A 21,822-nucleotide genomic window follows, 5' to 3' on the forward strand; every position below is an offset into this window, starting at 1 on the left:
ACGGCATTCTCAATTTCGGCCCCTGACATTCAATTACCCTTCACAATCCCCCCCCCCCGCAACCCAACCCCATGGCACTACAGCCATTGAAGGGCCTTGGCCTACCAAGCGACCTCTGCTCATCCCGAAGGCCTGCAGATTACGAGGTGTCGTGTGGTCAACACGGCAAATCCTCTCGGCCGTTATTCTTGGCTTTCTAGACCGGGGCCGCCATCACCGTCAGATAGCTCCTCAATTCTAATCACGTAGGCTGAGTGGACCTCGAACCAGGCCTCAGGGCTAGGTAAAAATCCCTGACCTGGGCGGGAATCGAACCCGGGGCCTCCGGGCAAGAGGCAGGCACGCTACCCCTACACCACGGCGCCGGCACTCTTCACAATAGAGACCGTAATTCTACATATGCTGTATGCACGCAACTGCCTCTTGCTGGGACTAGCGAAAGAACTGTCTCGGCAATACCTTGTGGTGCAAACCACCGAGCACAGAATAACATAGAGATGGCAATGCCTACCGCAACGCATTGGCTCGCTGAAGCCGAGTTTTGCGCGCATCGCCATGTTGGTATTACCCGCAGTGTTAGTTAATTCTTATCCGAGTCACGTTAATTCCTATCAGAGTCTGTCTTTTTAAAAGATTTCTGTAACATTATTTCATTGGTTAACATATCTAACGCAGTAGAAAAGCGCCTTAGTCATAATTATAAGCACGGGACAATCCAGAACACTGTTTTAATCGCAGTAATGGTAGTTAAAAATTCGGAAATATGAGCACAAATAGCCTGTTATTATATCAGATTGTATTCAGCTCAAACGAATCGCCGATTTGCAAGGTGCAGCTAAAAATAATGGAACATTTTCATAAAGACCTACTTTAGAGATACCATATACAGTATACATCCACACATAATATCATACCCAATAAAAATATACACAGTCTGTAGGCCTATAAACAAAATAATACACGGTCAATAATAAAGATATCCTGGAAGACCAGAAGTATGAGGTAAATAGGCCTAATCATTATAGAATTGTTGAGCCAAGTAAATCATATCAAAAACAGGGAAATATTTCTCATTAGAACACTTGATGAAATTAATTCATTCATCTCAAGGATTGAAATGGAATTGGCATATGGCTTTTAGTACCAAGAGTGTCCGAGGACAAGTTCGGCTCGCCAGGTGCAGGTCTTTTGAATTGACGCCTATAGGCGACCTGCACGTCGTGATGAGGATGAAATTATGAAATTATGATGAAGACAGATACACCCATCTCCCGTGCCAGCGGAATTAACCAATTATGGTTAAAATTCCCGACCCTGCCGGGAATCGAACCCGGGACCCCTGTGACCAAAGGCCAGCACGCTAACCATTTAGCCATGGAGCCGGTCATCTCAAGGATTATTTCGTAATGTATACACACATACATTATCATTATAGACTTATGCCTTTCAGCGTTCAGTCTGCAAGCCTCTGTGAATGTACTAAACGTAGCCACAATCCTCTATTTGCAACAAGTACTGTGGCCTCGTTTAGTTCTATACCTCTTATCTTTAAATCGTTAGAAACCGAGTCTAACCATCGTCGTCTTGGTCTCCCTCTACTTCTCTTACCCTCCATACCAGAGTCCATTAATCTCCTAGGTAACCTATCCTCCTCCATTCGCCTCGCATGACCCCAACACCGAAGCCAGTTTATGCGTACAGCTTCGAGTTAACTCATTCTACCATCAATTCTCACTGAAGCCCAATTGTCAACATAAATGCCTTTGATTGATTTGAATAATCTACCTTTAATTCCATAGTCCTCCAGTATGGCGAACATCTTTTCACTCGGTACCCAGTCATGTGCTTTCTCTAGATCTATGAAATATAAACAAAACTGCCTATTCCTCTCGTAGCATTTTTCAAGTAACTGGCACATACTGAAAAACTGATCCTGACAGCCCATCTGTGATCTGAAACCACACTGGTTTTCATCCAACTTCCTCTCAACGACTGATCGCACCCTCCCTTCCAAGATGCCAGTGAATACTTTGCCTGGTATACGAATCAATGAGATACCTCGATAGTTGTTGTGATGTAATGAAATAAAATAACCATACCTTAAATAACTATATTACTATATGGACTTCAAGTGAGATAAAATAAGGTACATACAACACTCACAAATATTACACTTTCAATGACATTTATATCATATAAAATAATGTACACATGACTAGGCCTAATATTTTACTGGTCAGAACACACAAAATACATTCTAATTAAATATATTTCACTATGTGTGTCGCATACCAGTAGACAAAGAATTCATTTTTCCCTATTGTCCAGAAAACAATACCAGTTGGGTAAAATGTTGGCAAATTTGAGAGGGATGCATTTGATCATTGTAGTTTTTACAAAAGTGGTGAAACCTTATGGTCAAATATTTGTTGGCAATTGCTTCAATTAGCAATGGGAAATGATTAGTTTCAAGTTCCTGGTCAAGAAAATGGCTTTAATATCCTCAAAAATGTCAGTTCCTATGCACTCTTGTAACACTTTACAAACCAGATGCTTAACCTTAAATGAATTCTGAGCAGAAGGAAATTTAACATCCCTAATACTCATACTTTGCCTGAATGCAATTTCACAAAATTTACAAATTTTGTAAAAATTTCTTGATGGTTTCACTAAACCACCCCTAAATTTGACTGAAATAAGGCCATTTAACTTGTCACTAGTGTCTATAAGGATGCTGAGACATTCTGGACATAGAATCTTACTTTCTAAACTCCTGACTACAAGCCCTTCAATGTACTCAGAGATGTCCCATCTTATGTCATTGTAGTTTGTTTTTCCAGGTAATGCAATATAATCATGATCCAGAAGGCAATGTTGAGGAGATGTTTGGGACAATACCTCAGATGAATACCCTAGCATTCTTGCTTTAGGGAATGATGCATTTTTCACATCCTCAGGTGACTTGCTCTGAGCAGTCAAAATACTGATTTTTGTCCAGTGGGAGAGCGTTGCCATTTCTGGATTCATGTAACTCAGAACTAATTAATATTTTCTTCAATGCAGCAGTGAATTGCCTGGCAGTGGGGTTATTATTATGTGCACCCTGAGATCTAAACTAAGCAGTCTCTCAAGATGGTCTTGACTTACTTTATACAAAGGAAAATACTTCAGTGGAAAGTTTTCTGATGAGTACCCTACAAAGGTATCGTACATTGAAATGGTGCTCTCAATATCAATTAGAAACCCCAAAAATCCTGTCTTTCTGGTAGATAAGTACACGGGCTTGTCACTGAATCCCTCCTGTAGCTGCATAATGTACTGTTTGGCCCTCAAAAGGAAATCTTTGATTTCAGAAATATTCTGTAAATTCAGAGCTTTCTTAAAGTATTTACCCCTTATACTCCTAGAATTTAGAACATCAAAGAGAATGTTAAATATCTGTATAAATTCTGCTGTAGCCTCACAACCCTGGAAACCTTCAATATGTTTACTTGAACAATACAGTACAGCATCACTAAGAGACTGACTTAAAACTTGTGCAGCTAATTTGACCTTCATTTTCATTTTCCTATAATGTATGTGTGAATTCCTGACTTTGTTCTCTAGATGCATACCTTCCTTTTGTTGCAACTCGTCCAACATATCAATAAAATTCCACTCTATTACCTCACCTGACCCATTACATAAGTATTTCCTGTCACCTAAAGTATTCCTAACCAATTTCAACATGTGGCAGCATCCGGAAAAAATAAACTGGCTGTTTGGTAACTGGGTGGAGGAAATGAGTTACCATGTTACTTACATCTAAGCTGCAACCCAGGTTTTCAGCTGAAGCAATATTTGTTGCAGCACCATCACAAGACAATGAAGTCACTGTCACACCAGAATCATGCAGCAATGTCAAACACTGTTCTGTAAGAGCACTTATTTGTCCAGCTTTTATGCCATGCACAAAGGATACTTTGGATAAAGTATCGATCAGGTGGTTTTTAAATTAATTTGTTGATTGCAAGGTGCAGCTAAAAATAATGTAACATTTTCATAAAGACCCATTTTAGAGAAAGAATATTTATATACCGTAGATACCATATACAGTACACATCCACAAAGAATATCACACACAATAAAAATATACAAAGTCTGTAGGCCTATAAATAAATACACAGTCAATAATAAAAATATCTTGGAAGAGCAGTATGAGGTAAATAGGCCTAATTATTACAGAATTGTTAAACCAAGTAAATCATATAAAAAAATAGATAAATATTTTTACATTAGTACACTTGATGAAATTAATTCATCTCAAGGAGTAGGCTATTTTGTAATGTAATTGAATAACCATACCTTAAATAACTATATAGCTATATGGACAACAAGTGCGATATAATAAGGTACATACAACACCCACAAAAATAACACTTTGAATGACATTCACATTATATAAAATAATGTGCACATGACTAGGCCTAATATTTTAGTACTCAGAACACATAAAATACATTCTGATTAAGTATATTTCAGTATGTGTGTCGCATACCAGTAGACAAGGAATTCATTTTTTTCCTATTGTCCAGAAAACAATATCAGTTTGGTGAAATGTTGGCGAATTTGAGAGGGATGCATTTGATCATTGTAATTTCTACAAAAGTGGTGAAACCTTATGGTCAAATATTTGTTGGCAATTGCTTCAATTAACAATGGGAAATGATTAGTTTCAAGTTCCTGGTCAAGAAAATGGCTTTTAATATCCTCAAAAAGGTTAGTTCCTATGCACTCTTGTAACACTTTACAAACCAGATGCTTGACCTTAAATGAACTGTGAGCAGAAGGAACTTTAATATCCCTAATACTAATACTTTGCCTGAATGCAATTTCACAAAATTTACAAATTTTGCAAACATCTCGTGATGGTTTCATTAAACCACCCCTATCTTTGACTGAAATAAGGCCATTTAACTTGTCACTAGTGTCTATAAGGATGCTGAGACATTCTGGACATAGAATATTACTTTCTAAACTCCTGACTACAAACCCTGCAATGTACTCAGAGATGTCCCATGTCATGTCATTGTAGTTTGTTTTTCCAGGTAATGCAATATAGTCATGATCCAGAAGGCAATGCTGAGGAGATGTTTGGGACAATACCTCAGATGAATACTCTAGCATTCTTGCTTTAGGGAATGATGCATTTATCACATCCTCAGGAGACTTGTTCTGAGCAGACAAAATACTGATTTTGTCCAGTGGGAGAGCGTTGCCATTTCTGGATTCATGTAACTCAGAACTAATTAATATTTTCTTCAATGCAGCAGTGAATTGCCTGGCAGTGGGGTTATTATTATGTCCACCCTGAGATCTAATATAACTAAACAGTCTCCCAAGATGGTCTTGACTTACTTTATACAAGGGAAAATACTTCAGTGGAAAGTTTTCTGATGAGTCCCCAACAAAGAAATCATACATTAAAATGGTGCTCTCAATATCAATTAGAAACCCCAAAAATCCTGTCTTTCTGGTGGATAACTACATGGGCTTGTTACTGAATCCCTCCTGTAGCTGCATAATATACTGTTTGGCCCTCAAAAGGAAATCTTTGATTTCAGAAATATTCTGTAAATTCAGAGCTTTCTTAAAGTATTTACCCCTTATACTCCTAGAATTTAGAACATCAAAGAGAATGTTAAATATATGTATAAATTCTGCTGTAGCCTCACAACCCTTGAAACCTTCAATGTGTTTACTTGAACAATACAGCAGAGCATCACAAACAGACTGACTTAAAACTTGTGCAGTTAATTTGACCTTCATTTTCATTTTCCTATAATGTATGTGTGATTTCCTGACTTTGTTCCCTAGATGCATACCTTCCTTTTGTTGCAACTCGTTCAACATCTCAATAAAATTCCACTCTATTACCTCACCTGACCCATTACGTAAGTATTTCTTGTCACCTAAAGTATTCCAAACCAATTTCAACATGTGACAAGCATCCAGAAAGAAATAAACTGGCTGTTTGGTAACTGGGTGGAGGAAATGAGTAACCATGTTATTTACATCGAAGTTACAACCCAGGTTTTCAGCTGAAGCAATATTTGTTGCAGCACCATCACAAGTCAATGAAGTCACTGTCACACCAGAATCATGCAGGAATGTCAAACACTGTTCTGTAAGAGCACTTATTTGTGCAGCTTTTATGCCATGCACAAAAAAGTATCCTAAAGGAATCATCCAGGAATTGTTCACAAATACTAAGTGAAAAACTAAGGCTTCTGAAGCTAATGGTGCTGTGTCATCTTCATTATTAATCCCAACATTTACAGACCCATGAAATTTATTGCCATCCCATTCCAAATGTTTCCTTATGGCCATGGAATCAAATAAAAGGGCACAAATCTTAGTGCCTGTGTATGATTTAAGTACCTGAAAAGCTTCAGCACAGAACCCAGGATTAGCATCTACACTTTGATACCATCGAGATAATGTTCTAGGGTGTGGAAGACAAGTGTCAAAAGTGTTTCTCACAAATGAATATGCCTTTGGAGAAAGAAAATGAAGAGTAATGGCAAATGCTTTTAACTTCTCATCATACAACTTTTGCACTTTGTTACATGAAGCCTTATCTTGTTGTCGTTTATACAAACACAATGAGGTATCTGACAAACCACTTAACATTTCACAGTACTCATTATCTATCAGAGCCTTCTTTTTAAGACTATCTACAACAGTACTTAATTCAGCCACCTTTTTCTTCATTCTCCTCTTTTTCTGGTGCAATAATTTTATTTTATTTCTGTACCCAATTTCTTTGGTTTTCATATGATCTATTTGAGCACTAAAACACGTTTCTGCACTTTTATTACAGATAGATTTTTCCACAACAGGTACTTCCTGGACTGCTGTAGAGGAGTCTAATGAAGGCATTTCCACAGTCTTTATGATTTTAAGGACCCTTCTCTCCTGTAAAATAAATTTAAGAAATAGTAGGCTTACTCTATAAATATGTATTTCGACATATTTCTCAATCAAATGCTAAAATGAAGAGAAACTAACCTTTGATTGTATTTGTAGGTACTTTGGGAAAGCAGCAAACACAGATGGCACAGCCCATTCCCTCAGTCTTACGACACACAATAAAGTACGATCAAAATCACGTTCAGTAAAGTGAGCTGAACATATAGTGCTGAAAGGTGTGGGGGAAGAATTTTCCCTTCGTATAGCTCTTATCCATTTCTTCCGTCGTTCATTATCTTTAGGAAAACTGTAAATGATAAAGGGGCTTCTTAACCTATACTGCATGTGCAAGGGAAAACAATTCGGCACTGAATATTCGCAAAAACATATTGCTTACCTGTGAAAAATTATCCCTGGTATTTTCTTTGAAGCTCTGTTTGCACATCCATACGCTACACAAGTCGGCATTTTAAAACCATAACACAAACTTCCTTTATTTACTTCACACGTGGTGCACTGTTCACTTACTTACACTAACTGGTCTCCAATGTTTTGGTACAAACAACATGGCGGCCGCTTTTGTCCACTGACTTCAACTCAGACGTCACATTGCCATCTCTATATTATTCTGTGCTCGGTGGTGCAAACTCTCCACTGTGGCACACCACTGCGACACTAGACGGCCAGTTCATGAACTTAATGACTCTACTACGTAGTATACGTGGATTATGTATTAAAGAGGTATAAAATTGCAGAGAGCGGTCCAGTTGGATGAAAATTTAGTAAGAAGTTTTGCCTGTGCCGACGACTTTAAATCTAATATCCTGAACCTTGATAGTAGGCACAATGAGTACGATAGGAAAATTAGACTTTCCAAGTGATGTTAGTAGGTAAGAAACCTAAGAGAATTTAATAATATCTCATAAATACGAAACTAGATCAGGTAGAACATTTCAAGTAATGTTCCTTACCTGTTTGGGAGTACTGTAAGGTGGTGCAAAGCCCATACAGTGAGCTCGCAGTTGCGATCAACTCTGTAAGAAAAAGAATTAGCTCCCGAACGAAACCATGTTTATATTGGTTTCATTGTAGACCAACTTTGGTGAAAGTCAATGAAAACAGGTTGGATTTAGGACATCTTATTCACAAGTTGGACGTAGCCGACATGAAAGTAGTGAGAATGGTTAGTGGTAGAAACTGGTAGGAACAATGGCGGAAGAGTATTCGGAATGAGAGGATTAAGGCTAAGTTATGGATAAATTAGGGGGATAAAACTGTAGTGGTTTCATGTGAGGAGAATAGAGGAATATAGGTTACCTGGCAGAATAATGAACTCGGTCACTGAGGGCAACAGAAGTTCAGGGATACCAGGGTGACGATGGTTAGACTCAGTGATGTGATGGTAAGAGGTGTGAAACTAAAGGAGACACAAATATGGTTACAAATACAATCTTGACGTGTCGCTTAGTTAAAATACTTACATTTGGAGAATGAACGCTGAAACGCATATCAGGCTAAAATAAAATTCTACGTATGTATCTACACTCTGAGGGTCTCCAAATTAACGTATTGTACGTCTACAAAGAACGCGGTACTAATTATTAGTTGGCAAATCAAGGAAAAAGAAGTTCTAACAATCAAAGAGGAAAGATCAGATAGATGACATCGGTGTGTTTCTTATGTTTGGGATGACAGGTAAGAGCTGAACGCAGATAAAAACTAGTAGATCTAGTACATGACGACAACGTACTGGCCTAATATAACATGTGTATCGATTCATTCACGTGATTCTAGAATGCAGTGAAAATCTCTGCTATAATCCATTTCATCAGGAGTTCCAATAGACTATTGTACATAGCATGGTTACACGCTAATTTCATTCGCTTGCAGACTGTGGAACGACAGCCAGATTATGAATTAATCACAAACGATAAAGATAACAGTATATTTCACTTTACAGGTATAATTGTACTCGTGATCCGCAGTGTTTGAGTATCGATATTTCATTAGTAATTGCAACAAACCAGCACGTACAAAATGAAGCATCGGAATATTGCTGCAGCCAATCAGATAGTTATTGCGGGGCTGACTGGTTCAAATAGTAGAAGCATTGGCTCTCTGGGCTCAAGTTGGGGGTTCGATCCAGGCTCATTGCTATTGCACTTCAAAGTGTTAAAATACACTGACTGACAGTGACAATGCAACACCAAGGAGGAGTGGTTCGAAAGGGATGAAAGTTGGGGAAAAAACAGAGACGGCACGGATGAATAATTGATGTTTATTTCAAACCGATATGCAGGTTACACAATGCGCACGGCATCGACTCAGTAGGATGTAGGACCACCGCGAGCGGGGATGCACGCAGAAACACGTCGAGGTACAGAGTCAATAAGAGTGCGGATGGTGTCCTGAGGGATGGTTCTCCATTCTCTGTCAACCATTTGCCACAGTTGGTCGTCCGTACGAAGCTGGGGCAGAGTTTGCAAACGGCGTCCAATGAGATCCCACACGTGTTCGATTGGTGAGAGATCCGGAGAGTACGCTGGCCACGGAAGCATCTGTACACCTCGTAGAGCCTGTTGGGAGATGCGAGCAGTGTGTGGGCGGGCATTATCCTGCTGAAACAGAGCATTGGGCAGCCCCTGAAGGTACGGGAGTGCCACCGGCCGCAGCACATGCTGCACGTAGCGGTGGGCATTTAACGTGCCTTGAATACGCACTAGAGGTGACGTGGAATCATACGCAATAGCGCCCCAAACCATGATGCCGCGTTGTCTAGCGGTAGGGCGCTCCACAGTTACTGCCGGATTTGACCTGTCTCCACGCCGACGCCACACTCGTCTGCGGTGACTATCACTGACAGAACAGAAGCGTGACTCATCGGAGAACACGACGTTCCGCCATTCCCTCATCCAAGTCGCTCTAGCCCGGCACCATGCCAGGCGTGCACGTCTATGCCGTGGAGTCAATGGTAGTCTTCTGAGCGGACGCCGGGAGTGCAGGCCTCCTTCAACCAATCGACGGGAAAGGGAAATTGTTCTGGTCGATATTGGAACAGCCAGGGTGTCTTGCACATGCTGAAGAATGACGGTTGACGTGGCGTGCGGGGCTGCCACCGCTTGGCGGCGGATGCGCCGATCCTCGCGTGCTGACGTCACTCGGGCTGCGCCTGGACCCCTCGCACGTGCCACATGTCCCTGCGCCAACCATCTTCGCCACAGGCGCTGCACCGTGGACACATCCCTATGGGTATCGGCTGCGATTTGACGAAGCGACCAACCTGGCCTTCTCAGCCCGATCACCATACCCCTCGTAAAGTCGTCTGTCTGCTGGAAATGCCTCCGTTGACGGCGGCCTGGCATTCTTAGCTATACACGTGTCCTGTGGCACACGACAACACGTTCTACAATGACTGTCGGCTGAGAAATCACGGTACGAAGTGGGCCATTCGCCAACGCCGTGTCCCATTTATCGTTCGCTACGTGCGCAGCACAGCGGCGCATTTCACATCATGAGCATACCTCAGTGACGTCAGTCTACCCTGCAATTGGCATAAAGTTCTGACCACTCCGTCTTGGTGTTGCATTTGCTCTGTCAGTCAGTGTACACCAGCCTAATATCGGTAGATATGTATCTCTGGGAACCAGTTAGTGGTTAGTGGGGCGTATGACCAAAAACATTACTACAGAAATATACTGTTCTGTCCTGTGTAAAATAAATAGCGAAGTGTTTCCAACCCTCAAGGAAAGTGTAAATGGCCATTTTGTTGAAAATTTTAATTTTCCTTTTTATGCAGAAACATTACTTGGAATTTGCTGATTAATTCAGTTTATGATTTATTACATTTGGTTGACTGAAATTATATTTCATTTCATTTCATTTCATTTCATTAGTTACTTAGGGCACTTTAGTATTTCATAAACCATTGGTCAGTTAAAAATGAATATCTCAAGAACTATAAGGTCTAAAAGGCTGTGGTTCGATTTAAATTCTAGTGGAAATCTTGCCCCACGCTGCACACACAGTACAATAACACGCTGTAACTAAGACACACTTGTCAGTCGTGGAATGTAGCAGATCATTTCTCCTCTCGTGTGTTGGTCGCGGTAACGTTCTTTAATATTTAACATACTCGAAGATGCAACGCTGCACACTCCATGATTGTGTAGTCCTTCACACACAACATTTTAAATAGAATGAAATTCTGAACGATGAAAAAATGAAATGACGTATGGCTTTTAGTGAAGGGAGATCCCAAGACGGGTTCGGCGTCGTGATGAGGATGAAATGATGATGAAGACAACAAATACACCCAGCCCCCGTGCCAGAGAAATTAACCAATGATGGTTAAAATTCCCGACCCTGCCAGGAATTGAACCCAGGACCCCTGTGGCCAAAGGCTAACACTCTAACCATTTAGCCATGGAGACGGACATCCTGGAAACAATGCGCTCAATGGTTTGATTACAGTAGATGTTCAATGTGCTCCTCCTACTTCGATGCACTGTTCACAGTTCAGAATGGTATAGTAGTGACCTTTGGACTCTGTTCAGGATGTGTAGTGAGTCGCGCATTACCTGTCTCCCACTTCCCTTCCCTTCCCTTCCCTTCCCTTCCCTTCCCTTCCCTTCCCTTCCCTTCCCTTCGCTTACCTTCGCTTGCCTCCCCTTCCTTTCCCTTCCCCTTCCTACCCGTCCCTTCCCTTCCTTTCGCTTACATTGCCTTCCAATCCCTTCCCATCGCTTACCTTCCCTTCTCTTCCCTTCCCTTGTCTTCCATTCTCTTCCCTTCCCTTCCCTTTCCTCTCCTTCACTTCCCTTCCCTTACCTTTGCTTACATTCCTTTCACTTCCGTTCCATTCCATTCCGTCCGATTACATTCCATTTCTTCACTTCTCTTCCCTTCCCTTCCCTTCCCTTCCCTTCCCTTCCCTTCCCTTCCCTTCCCTTCCCTTCCCTTCCCTTCCCTTCGCTAACCTTCCCTTAACTTCCCTTCCCTTCCATTCACTTCCCTTCCCTTCCTTTCCCTTCCCTTCCCTTCCTTTCCCTTCGCTTACCTTGCTTCACTTCCCTTCCCTTCCTTTCCCTTGACTTACCTTCCGTTCACTTCCCTTCGCTTACCTTCCTTCCCTTTCCTTCCCGTCCCTTCCCTTCCCTTCCTTCGCTTACCTTTCCTCCCCTTCCCTTCCCTTCCCTTTGCTTACATTCCTTTCTCTTCCCTTCCATTCCATTCCCTTCGATAACATTCCATTTTCTTCCCTTCTCTACCCTTCCCTTCCCATCCCTTCCCTTCCCTTCCCTTTACCCCCTCTTCTGAAGCACAGTAACAGGCAGGGGCTCGCTTTCTGGCATAGCAAGTAAGTTCGTCAATTTGAATCGCGCACCCGGAAGTAACAAATTAACCCATTTTCTTCGACAATTCGATTGTACCATAGTTCCTCACATAACACGAAGAACATCCCTGACTACCCCGATCTACAAAGCCAAGAATAAAGCCGAGAGGATTCGTCGTGCTGACCACACAACACCTCGTAATCAGGCCTTCGAGTTGAGCAGCGGTAGCTTGTTAGGCCAAGGCCCTCGCAATAAGGTAACTCCTTAGAAGGAACTTAGAGTTGGTTAAGGTGCCCAGAATGACCTGTAAGTAGAACTTCAATTACACTGTATAACAACAAAACAGTTGAATGTTTCCATCACTTCGTGAGTCAATTCTCACTAATTTAGTGTTCAGAAAAATGAAATATCACAAGTAAAAGTTTGTACTAGCTCTATATTCTATGATGTTCAATACCTGGAAGTATTTTATTTTAACGGATCGAGAGAAAACGATACATTTTAATAACATATGCCAACAATATTGAAAGTCTATTTGAAACATTTAAAATAACAGTAACATTCTAAGATTTGTAAACTGCTAGAAAAATACCTAGCATGTGGTGGCTTCATGAGATCGTTGTCTATTTGCTTGCCTCTTACAAGCGAGTTCCGGACAATCCCTACACAGAAACCAGCAGTAATCGACAAGCATTGCTACATTACAGCGGCCTTGATATCTTTGTTACATTACAGAAATATCCTGATGGAAACTTTCTCCGTATTCATCACTGACAGCTCCACAACTAGGGGAGAAAAGTCTACGTCGGAGTAGAGAAAATTTATTTTAAGAAACATATTGCATCCGAGTTCATGGTATATTTGCAAAAGCACTGTTACCAGCTGTGTGTAGTTATCATCTCTTGTGTTGCCTAAATATCCATGAATAACTCCCTTGAAGGTTTCCTAAGCTTCCTTTTCTTTCCCCTCCAAAGCTCATTCAAACGCAGAATCCTTTATAAGTCGACGAATTTGTGACCCAACAAAAATAACTTCCTTAACTTTTCATCACCTCATGTAGGAAATTTGTCTCAGTACTTACAGGTCCGCCTTTGTTGGTTCATACCTTTGACAAAAAATTTCACCGAACCGAGCTTTATATGTAGGGGTGGAAGAAGAATATCTTTTGGTTCCACAAGAAGCTCAGCAACAACACTTTTTCCCGATTGAGTTAAGCTTTCTTGTAAGGCAGTCTGCTTTGTTACAATGTGATTTTTATCCCTACTGTCTCACATACATAAAAAAGCAGCAGTATTTAGTGTACCCCAGTTTCATTCCTAAGAGTACAGCTATGACTTTGAGATCGTGACAGATTTTCCACTAGTGTTCAGTATATTTGATTGCGCCGAGGAGGGCTGTCATGTTTGCATAAGTCTCCTTCATATGAACTGCATGACCAACAGGAATAGATGGAAGGTAGTTGCCGTTGTGAAGTAGTACAGCTTTCAAACTAAGCTTGGAGGCATCTACGAATAGCCTCCATTCAGTTAGATCATGGTTCAAATTCAAATTTTCATCAAACTATTAACCTCGTAGCAAAAACAAGGCCGTTTTCTTCTCAAAAATTCTGAAGTTCCTCTGTACTGTGAACATCATGTTGGAGAAGATTCCATTGATGTAGTCTTGACCCTAGACGTTCTGCCTTATCCTGTGTTAATTGAAGGTCTCGAATTGGATCACTCAATTCCGCTTGACTCAGTCTGTGCAGTTTATCATCGTTTTCCTATAAATCAGGCTCATGGGATGAGTAAGACGTGTTGGGTTGTTCTACTTCTACACTGTCTTCACTTTCTATTTCCATTTCATAATTTTGAGGTCGAGTAGGAACTGGTGAACTATATGAATGTGGATTAGGTCGAATATCAGAGCGAATATTCAACGGTTCCTCTTTTCTTCATTGACAATCCTGACTTAACTGGTGGAGTCAAGCAGAAATAGCAGTCATCTGTATGGTTTATAGGCTCGCCACAAGCCATAGGCACAGCAAAACCCATAGATGGTTTATTTTTTATTTTTCATCCATTCTCGTAGTATAACTGAACACGTGTTGCAAAATATACCTGGAGCCCATGACTTATCCTGGTCCCCTACCTTGATACCAAAATAATTATGATAAGCAGTCTTCACAAGAGGCGTTAGATTGCGTTTCTGTGATTAAAATGCTGTTTGAATAACAAAAATTATTCACGAAATTTGTACACTTCCGTGGCAAGTTGATTTAACAAATTCTACACGTTAAAAGCACTCCAAAACCAGAACTCCTGCACTAATTAAAATAGAAACTCACAGTCACAGCAACAGTACTTATGTTTATAACCTATAAACAGCTTTAAAAAGTTGTGTTTCGTCAGTTGACAGGTGCGTCAACTTCCAAAACAAGTTTTCCCCGAAACTAAAAATGTAAAATCTAAAACGTATGTCACTGTATTATCGAAAAAAGAGCTAATCGGTCATTTTCATGGTGATTTTTGAATTCACCAAGGGGAAATACGTAAGAATAGACTATTTTTCGACGCGAAACATTTTCAATGTTGTACAGTGTTATTGGTGTGTCCTTAGTGCCATGGGGGGTTGGGGGGTTATAGTTGTGATACGTCCTGTACACAAATCGAGCTCCATTTTCTCTCTAATTAAATTGTGCAGCCCTCGTTATAGTCTCTTTCACGGTACTCTCCACTGCTCCTCGTCCTATAAACACTGAGAACACCTACACATGGACTGATCTGGCAGCCGATTCATTGACCAGCCAGATTGGAGCCATTCACTCTCACTTTGGAGGCTATAAATCGAAGTGTCTAGCGCTCAATGCACATTACCATTAGCACTCACAACGGATTAGCTTTCCATTCATCACAACAAGTCAGAAACATCATTTGAGGCTGATTTTACATAAATTATCTCTCAAGAGTTGGCCAGTGATTTTCGTACCACTGAATACGTTCACGGTTTTCGGAGATTCAGAAATGGGGAATTTTTCCTGGAAAAATGTAGCTGCTTAGAAGGAACTAAGAGTTGACTAAGGCGACCAGAATGATCTGGAAATTGAAACTCAATTATTGGTCTTTTAGGCAACTCACAGGAGTCCTGTCAGTTTCTGGACAGAGATCTTTGTATTATTCTTTCATATATTTCCACATATCATTTGGGGTCACAGGTGTAAAACAGATTTCAAACCACTGGAAGTTCTACAGAATAGGATCGTTATAAATTTCTTAGGAGCACCAAATTTAACACAAACTAAAGTTCTTTATGATAAGAGTAGGATACTACTTTTGGAATTAGCGATTAAGGTCAATAACACCGTTTATACTTTCAAAACTCTTAACAATAAAATTCATAACAGTCTTATCATACGAGTACAATTATACATATATGCATCAACATGACACACGAAAAAAGCGGAATATTTATATATGTCAATCAGGAACAGTGACGTATGGAACAAAATTCTCAAGAATTATTTTTTTTAAATATACAAAGAATACCTCGTTAAATAAACTGTATTTTAACAGTTAATAAATTTGAACGTAATTTAAGGAAATTATTGGTTCAGAAATAGCTGGTTTTAAAAATTATGTATAAGATATACCTGTAAATTACATTTTTGTAATTAGTTAGGAAATAGTTTAATGTCTTTCAAATGTATTATAGTTCTTGTTTATATTATTATTTTTGTTATTATAGTAGGTTCAATTTTAAATTCCATTCTAACTAACTGATATCACACATCTTGAATATGTTCGAATTTTTACAATTTGAATATAATGCATATGTACAATATATACATCCCCTTAAAGTGAGCTTATCTCATTAGGGTGTTAAATGAGTAAATAAATAAAATAAATGAAACTTGCAAAAATCATCCACTGGCTTATGAAAGGAGTGGAGCCATGGATTGCAAGTCAGTCTTGAGTCAATGGTGACTGATCGTGAGTGAGTTAGGGGACAGTCACGAGACATTGCGTCTGCGAAGAGTATTCGCAATCACTATAGCCTTTTAGTGGCCCTTTTAATTCGCTGTCTTAATCAAAATCTATCAGAAATATCAAATGTGAGAGAGTTCAAAGAGACGCGATTTATACGTAGGTGGATCAAAAGTTTAGTTGCACTAATGCGCCGCAGCAGCGCGCTGGGTGTCGCAAACGTGGGCACAGCGGAGAAAGGGACAGACACTGCCCACACGTCTGTTAGGCAGGTCGCTGTGGTGTCTCGTCTGGTATTGTGTGAATAGCGGCCAAATGCAATGGCGCGTCAACTGGAAGTTCACTCCAAATATGAGGTGCGTGCGACAATCCGATACCTATGGCCCAAAAGGAAGAATTGCACGGGCATTCATCGTGAAATTAGTGCTCTGTATGGGGAGCGAGCCATTACCCGGCAAGGTATCTTAAAGTGGTGTCAGCAATTCGAAGCCGGACGCGCGGATATCACGGACAACCATCGCGAAGGCAGGTCGGCAACGTCCAGGACCCGTGCAAAGGACAACAGTGTGAATGCGATCATTAGACAGAACCGGCGCATTAAACTGAGAGAAATAGCGAGCAGCTGAACATGTTGTATGGCAGTGTGTTCGCCATTGTTCACGAGGACCTTGGATATCGTAAGCTGTGTCAAAGATGGGTCCCACGTCTTCTCACCGATGAGCACAAGAAACAGCGTTTCCAATCCTTATTTATAGATACATGCTGTCAATACTAGCCTATCCTACGCTATCAACTTATTAAAACAACACTGAAAAAGAAACAAACTAAGCTAAAATAATCTCTACAATATTAACAAAAATTGAAAATCGCTTACCTTATTTCCTAATTGACCTCACTTTCATACAACAAGTGCACGATTCAAAAATGAACACAATAAATAGGTTGGGATTGTGGCGCGTTAATGCCTAGGAATATTCTTTTCATCAACTTGCCAGCGATCATGCCTTAAACATCTTTTATGATCGTATCATCCATTATGAGGTAAATGCATCTCTCATTCCTGATCAAAATCCTTCAAATGACAAATTCAACTTATAAATTTCCATATTATGGCGGTATCAAACAATGGTAATTACCACCTTGACTCAAAATAAATTTACTCATTTATTCACCTTACAGTTCTGCCGGAGGCAATTAGGCAAAAGTCTTTATAACTCACAACAACATGCCCTTATGTTCTAATTAAACATTATACTCTCTTATAACATTTGCCATTTGCATGCGGATAACTTCTTCATTTCGGTCCATTTATTATATCACTGAGCGCATACATTTCCCTTTATTAATTATCCCTTATAGTCTGCATATTTATCACATGCTTCAATTATTTAAGACGTCGCCCTCTCTTTGGGCTCTTATTCCTTGAGGTAAATTATTTAAGTGAGTATTCCTATCCTTGATAATTATTCGTATTCGTTTCTCAATCATATCACACGATTTATGTGGGAATTCACCACTTCACTTAACTGTTATCGGGATATTATATCATTTCACGTACTTATTTTCCTTATATTTCTTTTTCTAATATTTTCCGGACCGTACCACATTTAACATTTTTCTGCTGTTTCTACCGTCTGAAAATTTCTCAATCAGAGTTTCATTTTTATTTACCTGTAATAATAACTAATTGGCTACGAGAAGAGTTTTAATTATTTATCTCCGCGCTATTCAAACCATAAAATCTATTCCGCGTTTTGATTATCTGGGCCTTTTTACTATTAATCTTATATGTTTATTCTGTCTTATAATTATGGCAAGAATTATTATTATTAATATCACTTATGCTCTCCTGATAATTACAGAGAGATAGTTAATACAGTAATCAACGTTAGTTCGTCGACATTATTGTTATTATTTTTATTATTTAACAAATATCGGTCATTAATATCGTGCGCCCAATGTAACCTGAGGAAATTTTACCTCAGCCATCGTAGAAGGGTACAGGGATTAAACAGGTAAGTCACTTTTTTCATGAAACCCAGGAAATAGCTTTTTAATTTGAAAACGTAATAAGTGCTTCTAAAACAAAGTAATTATTTGAAGCAAAGTGAATTATTGAAGTCTCAGGTGTAGCGAACCAATTAAAAGGGTGCTTAGCGCCATGAATGTCAAGAGTATCAAACAAAGCCAAGAATTTCACTCATACACCACTTTCTTCAGGGAAAAAACCAGGTAACTCACGTGAAACAGAAAGAAAACCAGGCATGTCAGTCCCTATAATTTTGTGTGTAAGACTGTGAGACGATATAATTGCTATTACATTTATGGAATTCAATAATAATAATAATAATAATAATAATAATAATAATAATAATAATAATAATAATAATAATAATAATAATAATAATAATAATAATAATAATAATAATAATAATGAAGCCATGGTAACTCACAGTTTATCATCCATGTGCCAATCCCTGGAAAAACTTCACTGCTGGCCGACCACAAAATTTCATGAGGCTCATTATAGCTTTGGAAATACGAAGAGGACCTAAGGGCAATTGAGAGATTTGTTACACATTTTCCACACAACTAATTTTAACGGGAAATTTAAAGGAGAGAATTAGATAAATATATTAACAATTTTACCTGAATAGGCCAAAGAAGGTAGCTCAAATTCTCCATTCTTCTGTGTTGAAACACCTTTGACAGCCTTTTTCATGACGCTGGATTCGAAAGAGCCATTATAAGAAGCTCGCTAGTGCAGTGGTCGAGGGTGGTTCGATGAAGCCACGAGTTCCCTGAAGGGTTGGGTCTCAAACAGACATTTAAGTACATATTTCTGATCTAAAGAATCTTTCCGAGCAAACAGCATTTCGTTGCACACTGTCACCACAGTGGAAGGCGATGGTTTCAATCTTGAGTTTTCAATCATGCTTATGAAGTCGTTTGGGGTTTCCATCCTTTGTTTCACTCCACAGCCCAACGTCCTTATCAGATTGCATGTATGAATGTCCTCGTTCTGGAAATGTGATCTTCAAGTTTGTTAAGCCATGGATTAGATTATCAACAACATAGTGCATGAAGCGAAAAGTGATGAAATTCTTGTTTTGCCCTCCAGCAGAGTCACAAAATACTTGAAGCTCTTCAACTTCATAATCAAGGTAGTTCATAATTAAATAAAAGAGAAAGGAGGCAACCTATTTGGGCCCTTTCTTCCCAATACCCTCATGGTACACAGAGAAAACCGACTTCCCAGTAGAGAGAATGTGGATGTTGAATGAATACATTGATAGCTGACGCTTATAGTATACATCATTGGTACTTATATTTGGTATTGGAACATTTTTGGCGAAATCCATACAAATTGCTTCCATTTTCTTTGATTTCATAGATTTCTGTTTTGCATCTCTTTTACGTTGGTAGAATGATTCAGCCTTCATTTGTGAAGAATATCCAAGGTTGTCAGCTCTTTAATTTCTTCTTTATCCTCTTCTAGGGACAGCGCTTTTAGTTTGGCTGAAAATTCGTCACAACGAGTGCATGTGTCACTACATGGGTATGCAAATGATATGTTGAAATCCTAGTTCATAATGCACTTGTAGGTTTCATAGGATACATGAACTGCAGAATTCATTTCTTTAAACATCAGAAACATCTTCACATTCAACTCTTCAGGCAAATATTTCATTTTGTAATCCTCTCTATTGGGAGGCAGATGACTTGCCTGTTTTTTCCCTGTAACAGGTGAGTTACCTGCTTCTCTTCCTGTACGCCAAATCTTTGAAGGTAAATAAACCCATGACTAACCTGTTTCTTTGCCTGTTTCATATGTCTGACAGATAGTCCTTCCCATGGAGAATCCAATGGCACCTCAAAGTAAATTTCGATTAAAAAGTGACTTACCTGGTTTTTACCCTGCACCCTTCTTATTCTCGAATTATTCTTCAATAATTATAGTCATCCAATGACCTCCTTAAATTGCAGATTGATTTATTCGAATTCACACCTAATTTATCTCTGAATTTCTTAGTTTTAGGAGTTTAGCTATAGGTGATAACAGTTAACACAATATTGCGAACTCAATTATTTGAACTTCGATCGATTAAATTCAATTATTTTAATCTCTCACCCACATTACACATCAATGCAACGTTTATCCTTCTACATTGTTTACAATAACATTCGGAGAATAACTTGGTTCCTGAAATTATATTTACATAATTACAAATTCAACATTACTTTGTTTTGCTGGATAGTCGCCGGAGTTCCGTTCCAACCAACAGCTCTCAAATATATCCGCCTCACTCCATGGCTATATCCTCAATAGACCGGGTTGATGGGTGGTTGACTTCAAGGTATTCCAACATATTAGCACTTTAAAAACGCACTAACCACATGAATTTCCTTCCTTCTTCTAGCACTTAAAATAAAATATTGACCACTTACACACTAATACTAGATTGTTCATCTGTCCCTTCAACCGCATCACATCCTCCTAGCCTGCTGTATCTCGCGTAGACAGCTGAATGAGCAATTAGCGAAGTATTGTATTATCTGATTCTATGTCAAGGCTGCCAGCATTTTCTCCTTTTCTGTTTGTACACAAACCCATTTGGTAAGTCATTGGCCTCTCATACACAACATGTGTTGACCAAATGGATTCTCCTAACTGACGGCAACCTACTGGGCTCCGTCCTCACGATCAGTTCTAGCTAATACAAGTCCTTTCTTATTACTACTCCTTCTTGCAGACCTCAAAACATATAAAAATTCTCCTCACACTGCCTATAATTTACTATTGGCCTACTTTACATTCCCTTAGCTCCTATTATTCTCTAATTCACTGTCGGTGTATAAAGTGAATGTGCCAAGTCAAGTGAACTTCACTCCAACTTGCTATGTTATATTACAAATGTTTGCCATTACCACTTACTTCCCTGTTACTGTCGTGACATCTCGACTGGTAATGATTGCTTCACGATAGTTAAATAATTCACTTTTCCATTCTAGAAGTGATTACATTCTGACCACTTGTCATTTAAAATGTTTAACGTCTACTTTAGCACTGAGTGAACACTGATATTGACTCATTCATGGACGAACACGACTGTTCAAGACTACTACCAAAAGAAGACTTTTAGAATCCCGCTGTTTGCGCTGGAGACATATACTTCCGCATGAAAAACAAGAGCGCATCCCATGTCCGTAGTTCAAATAATTAAATATCAGGTCCTCTGATTACTTAATATCCGGGCGATTTACTAAGCTTCCCTGCTTAAATATCTGATCGTTCAATTTCAAATCATGCACTTGGCTTGGGATGAATTACATTTTAGAGCAGATGAATGGTGTCTAGATGTACTTCAGTCACTCCCCTGATGTGTTGACCAATTTCCTCACAATTAATTATTACACTTATAATTGTTCACTGAAATTATCTCCAAAATTAATTTAAATTATTTAACGGGAGGAGCACTAGAATTTACCTGTTATTTGAATCTGTAACACAAAATTACTTACAATATTTGCCCTCCATGTTTGGCGCTTTAGAATTTCCAGCCATCTAATTGGCT

Source organism: Anabrus simplex, chromosome 3, assembly GCF_040414725.1.
Source record: "Anabrus simplex isolate iqAnaSimp1 chromosome 3, ASM4041472v1, whole genome shotgun sequence".
Taxonomy (NCBI): Eukaryota; Metazoa; Arthropoda; class Insecta; order Orthoptera; family Tettigoniidae; genus Anabrus; species Anabrus simplex.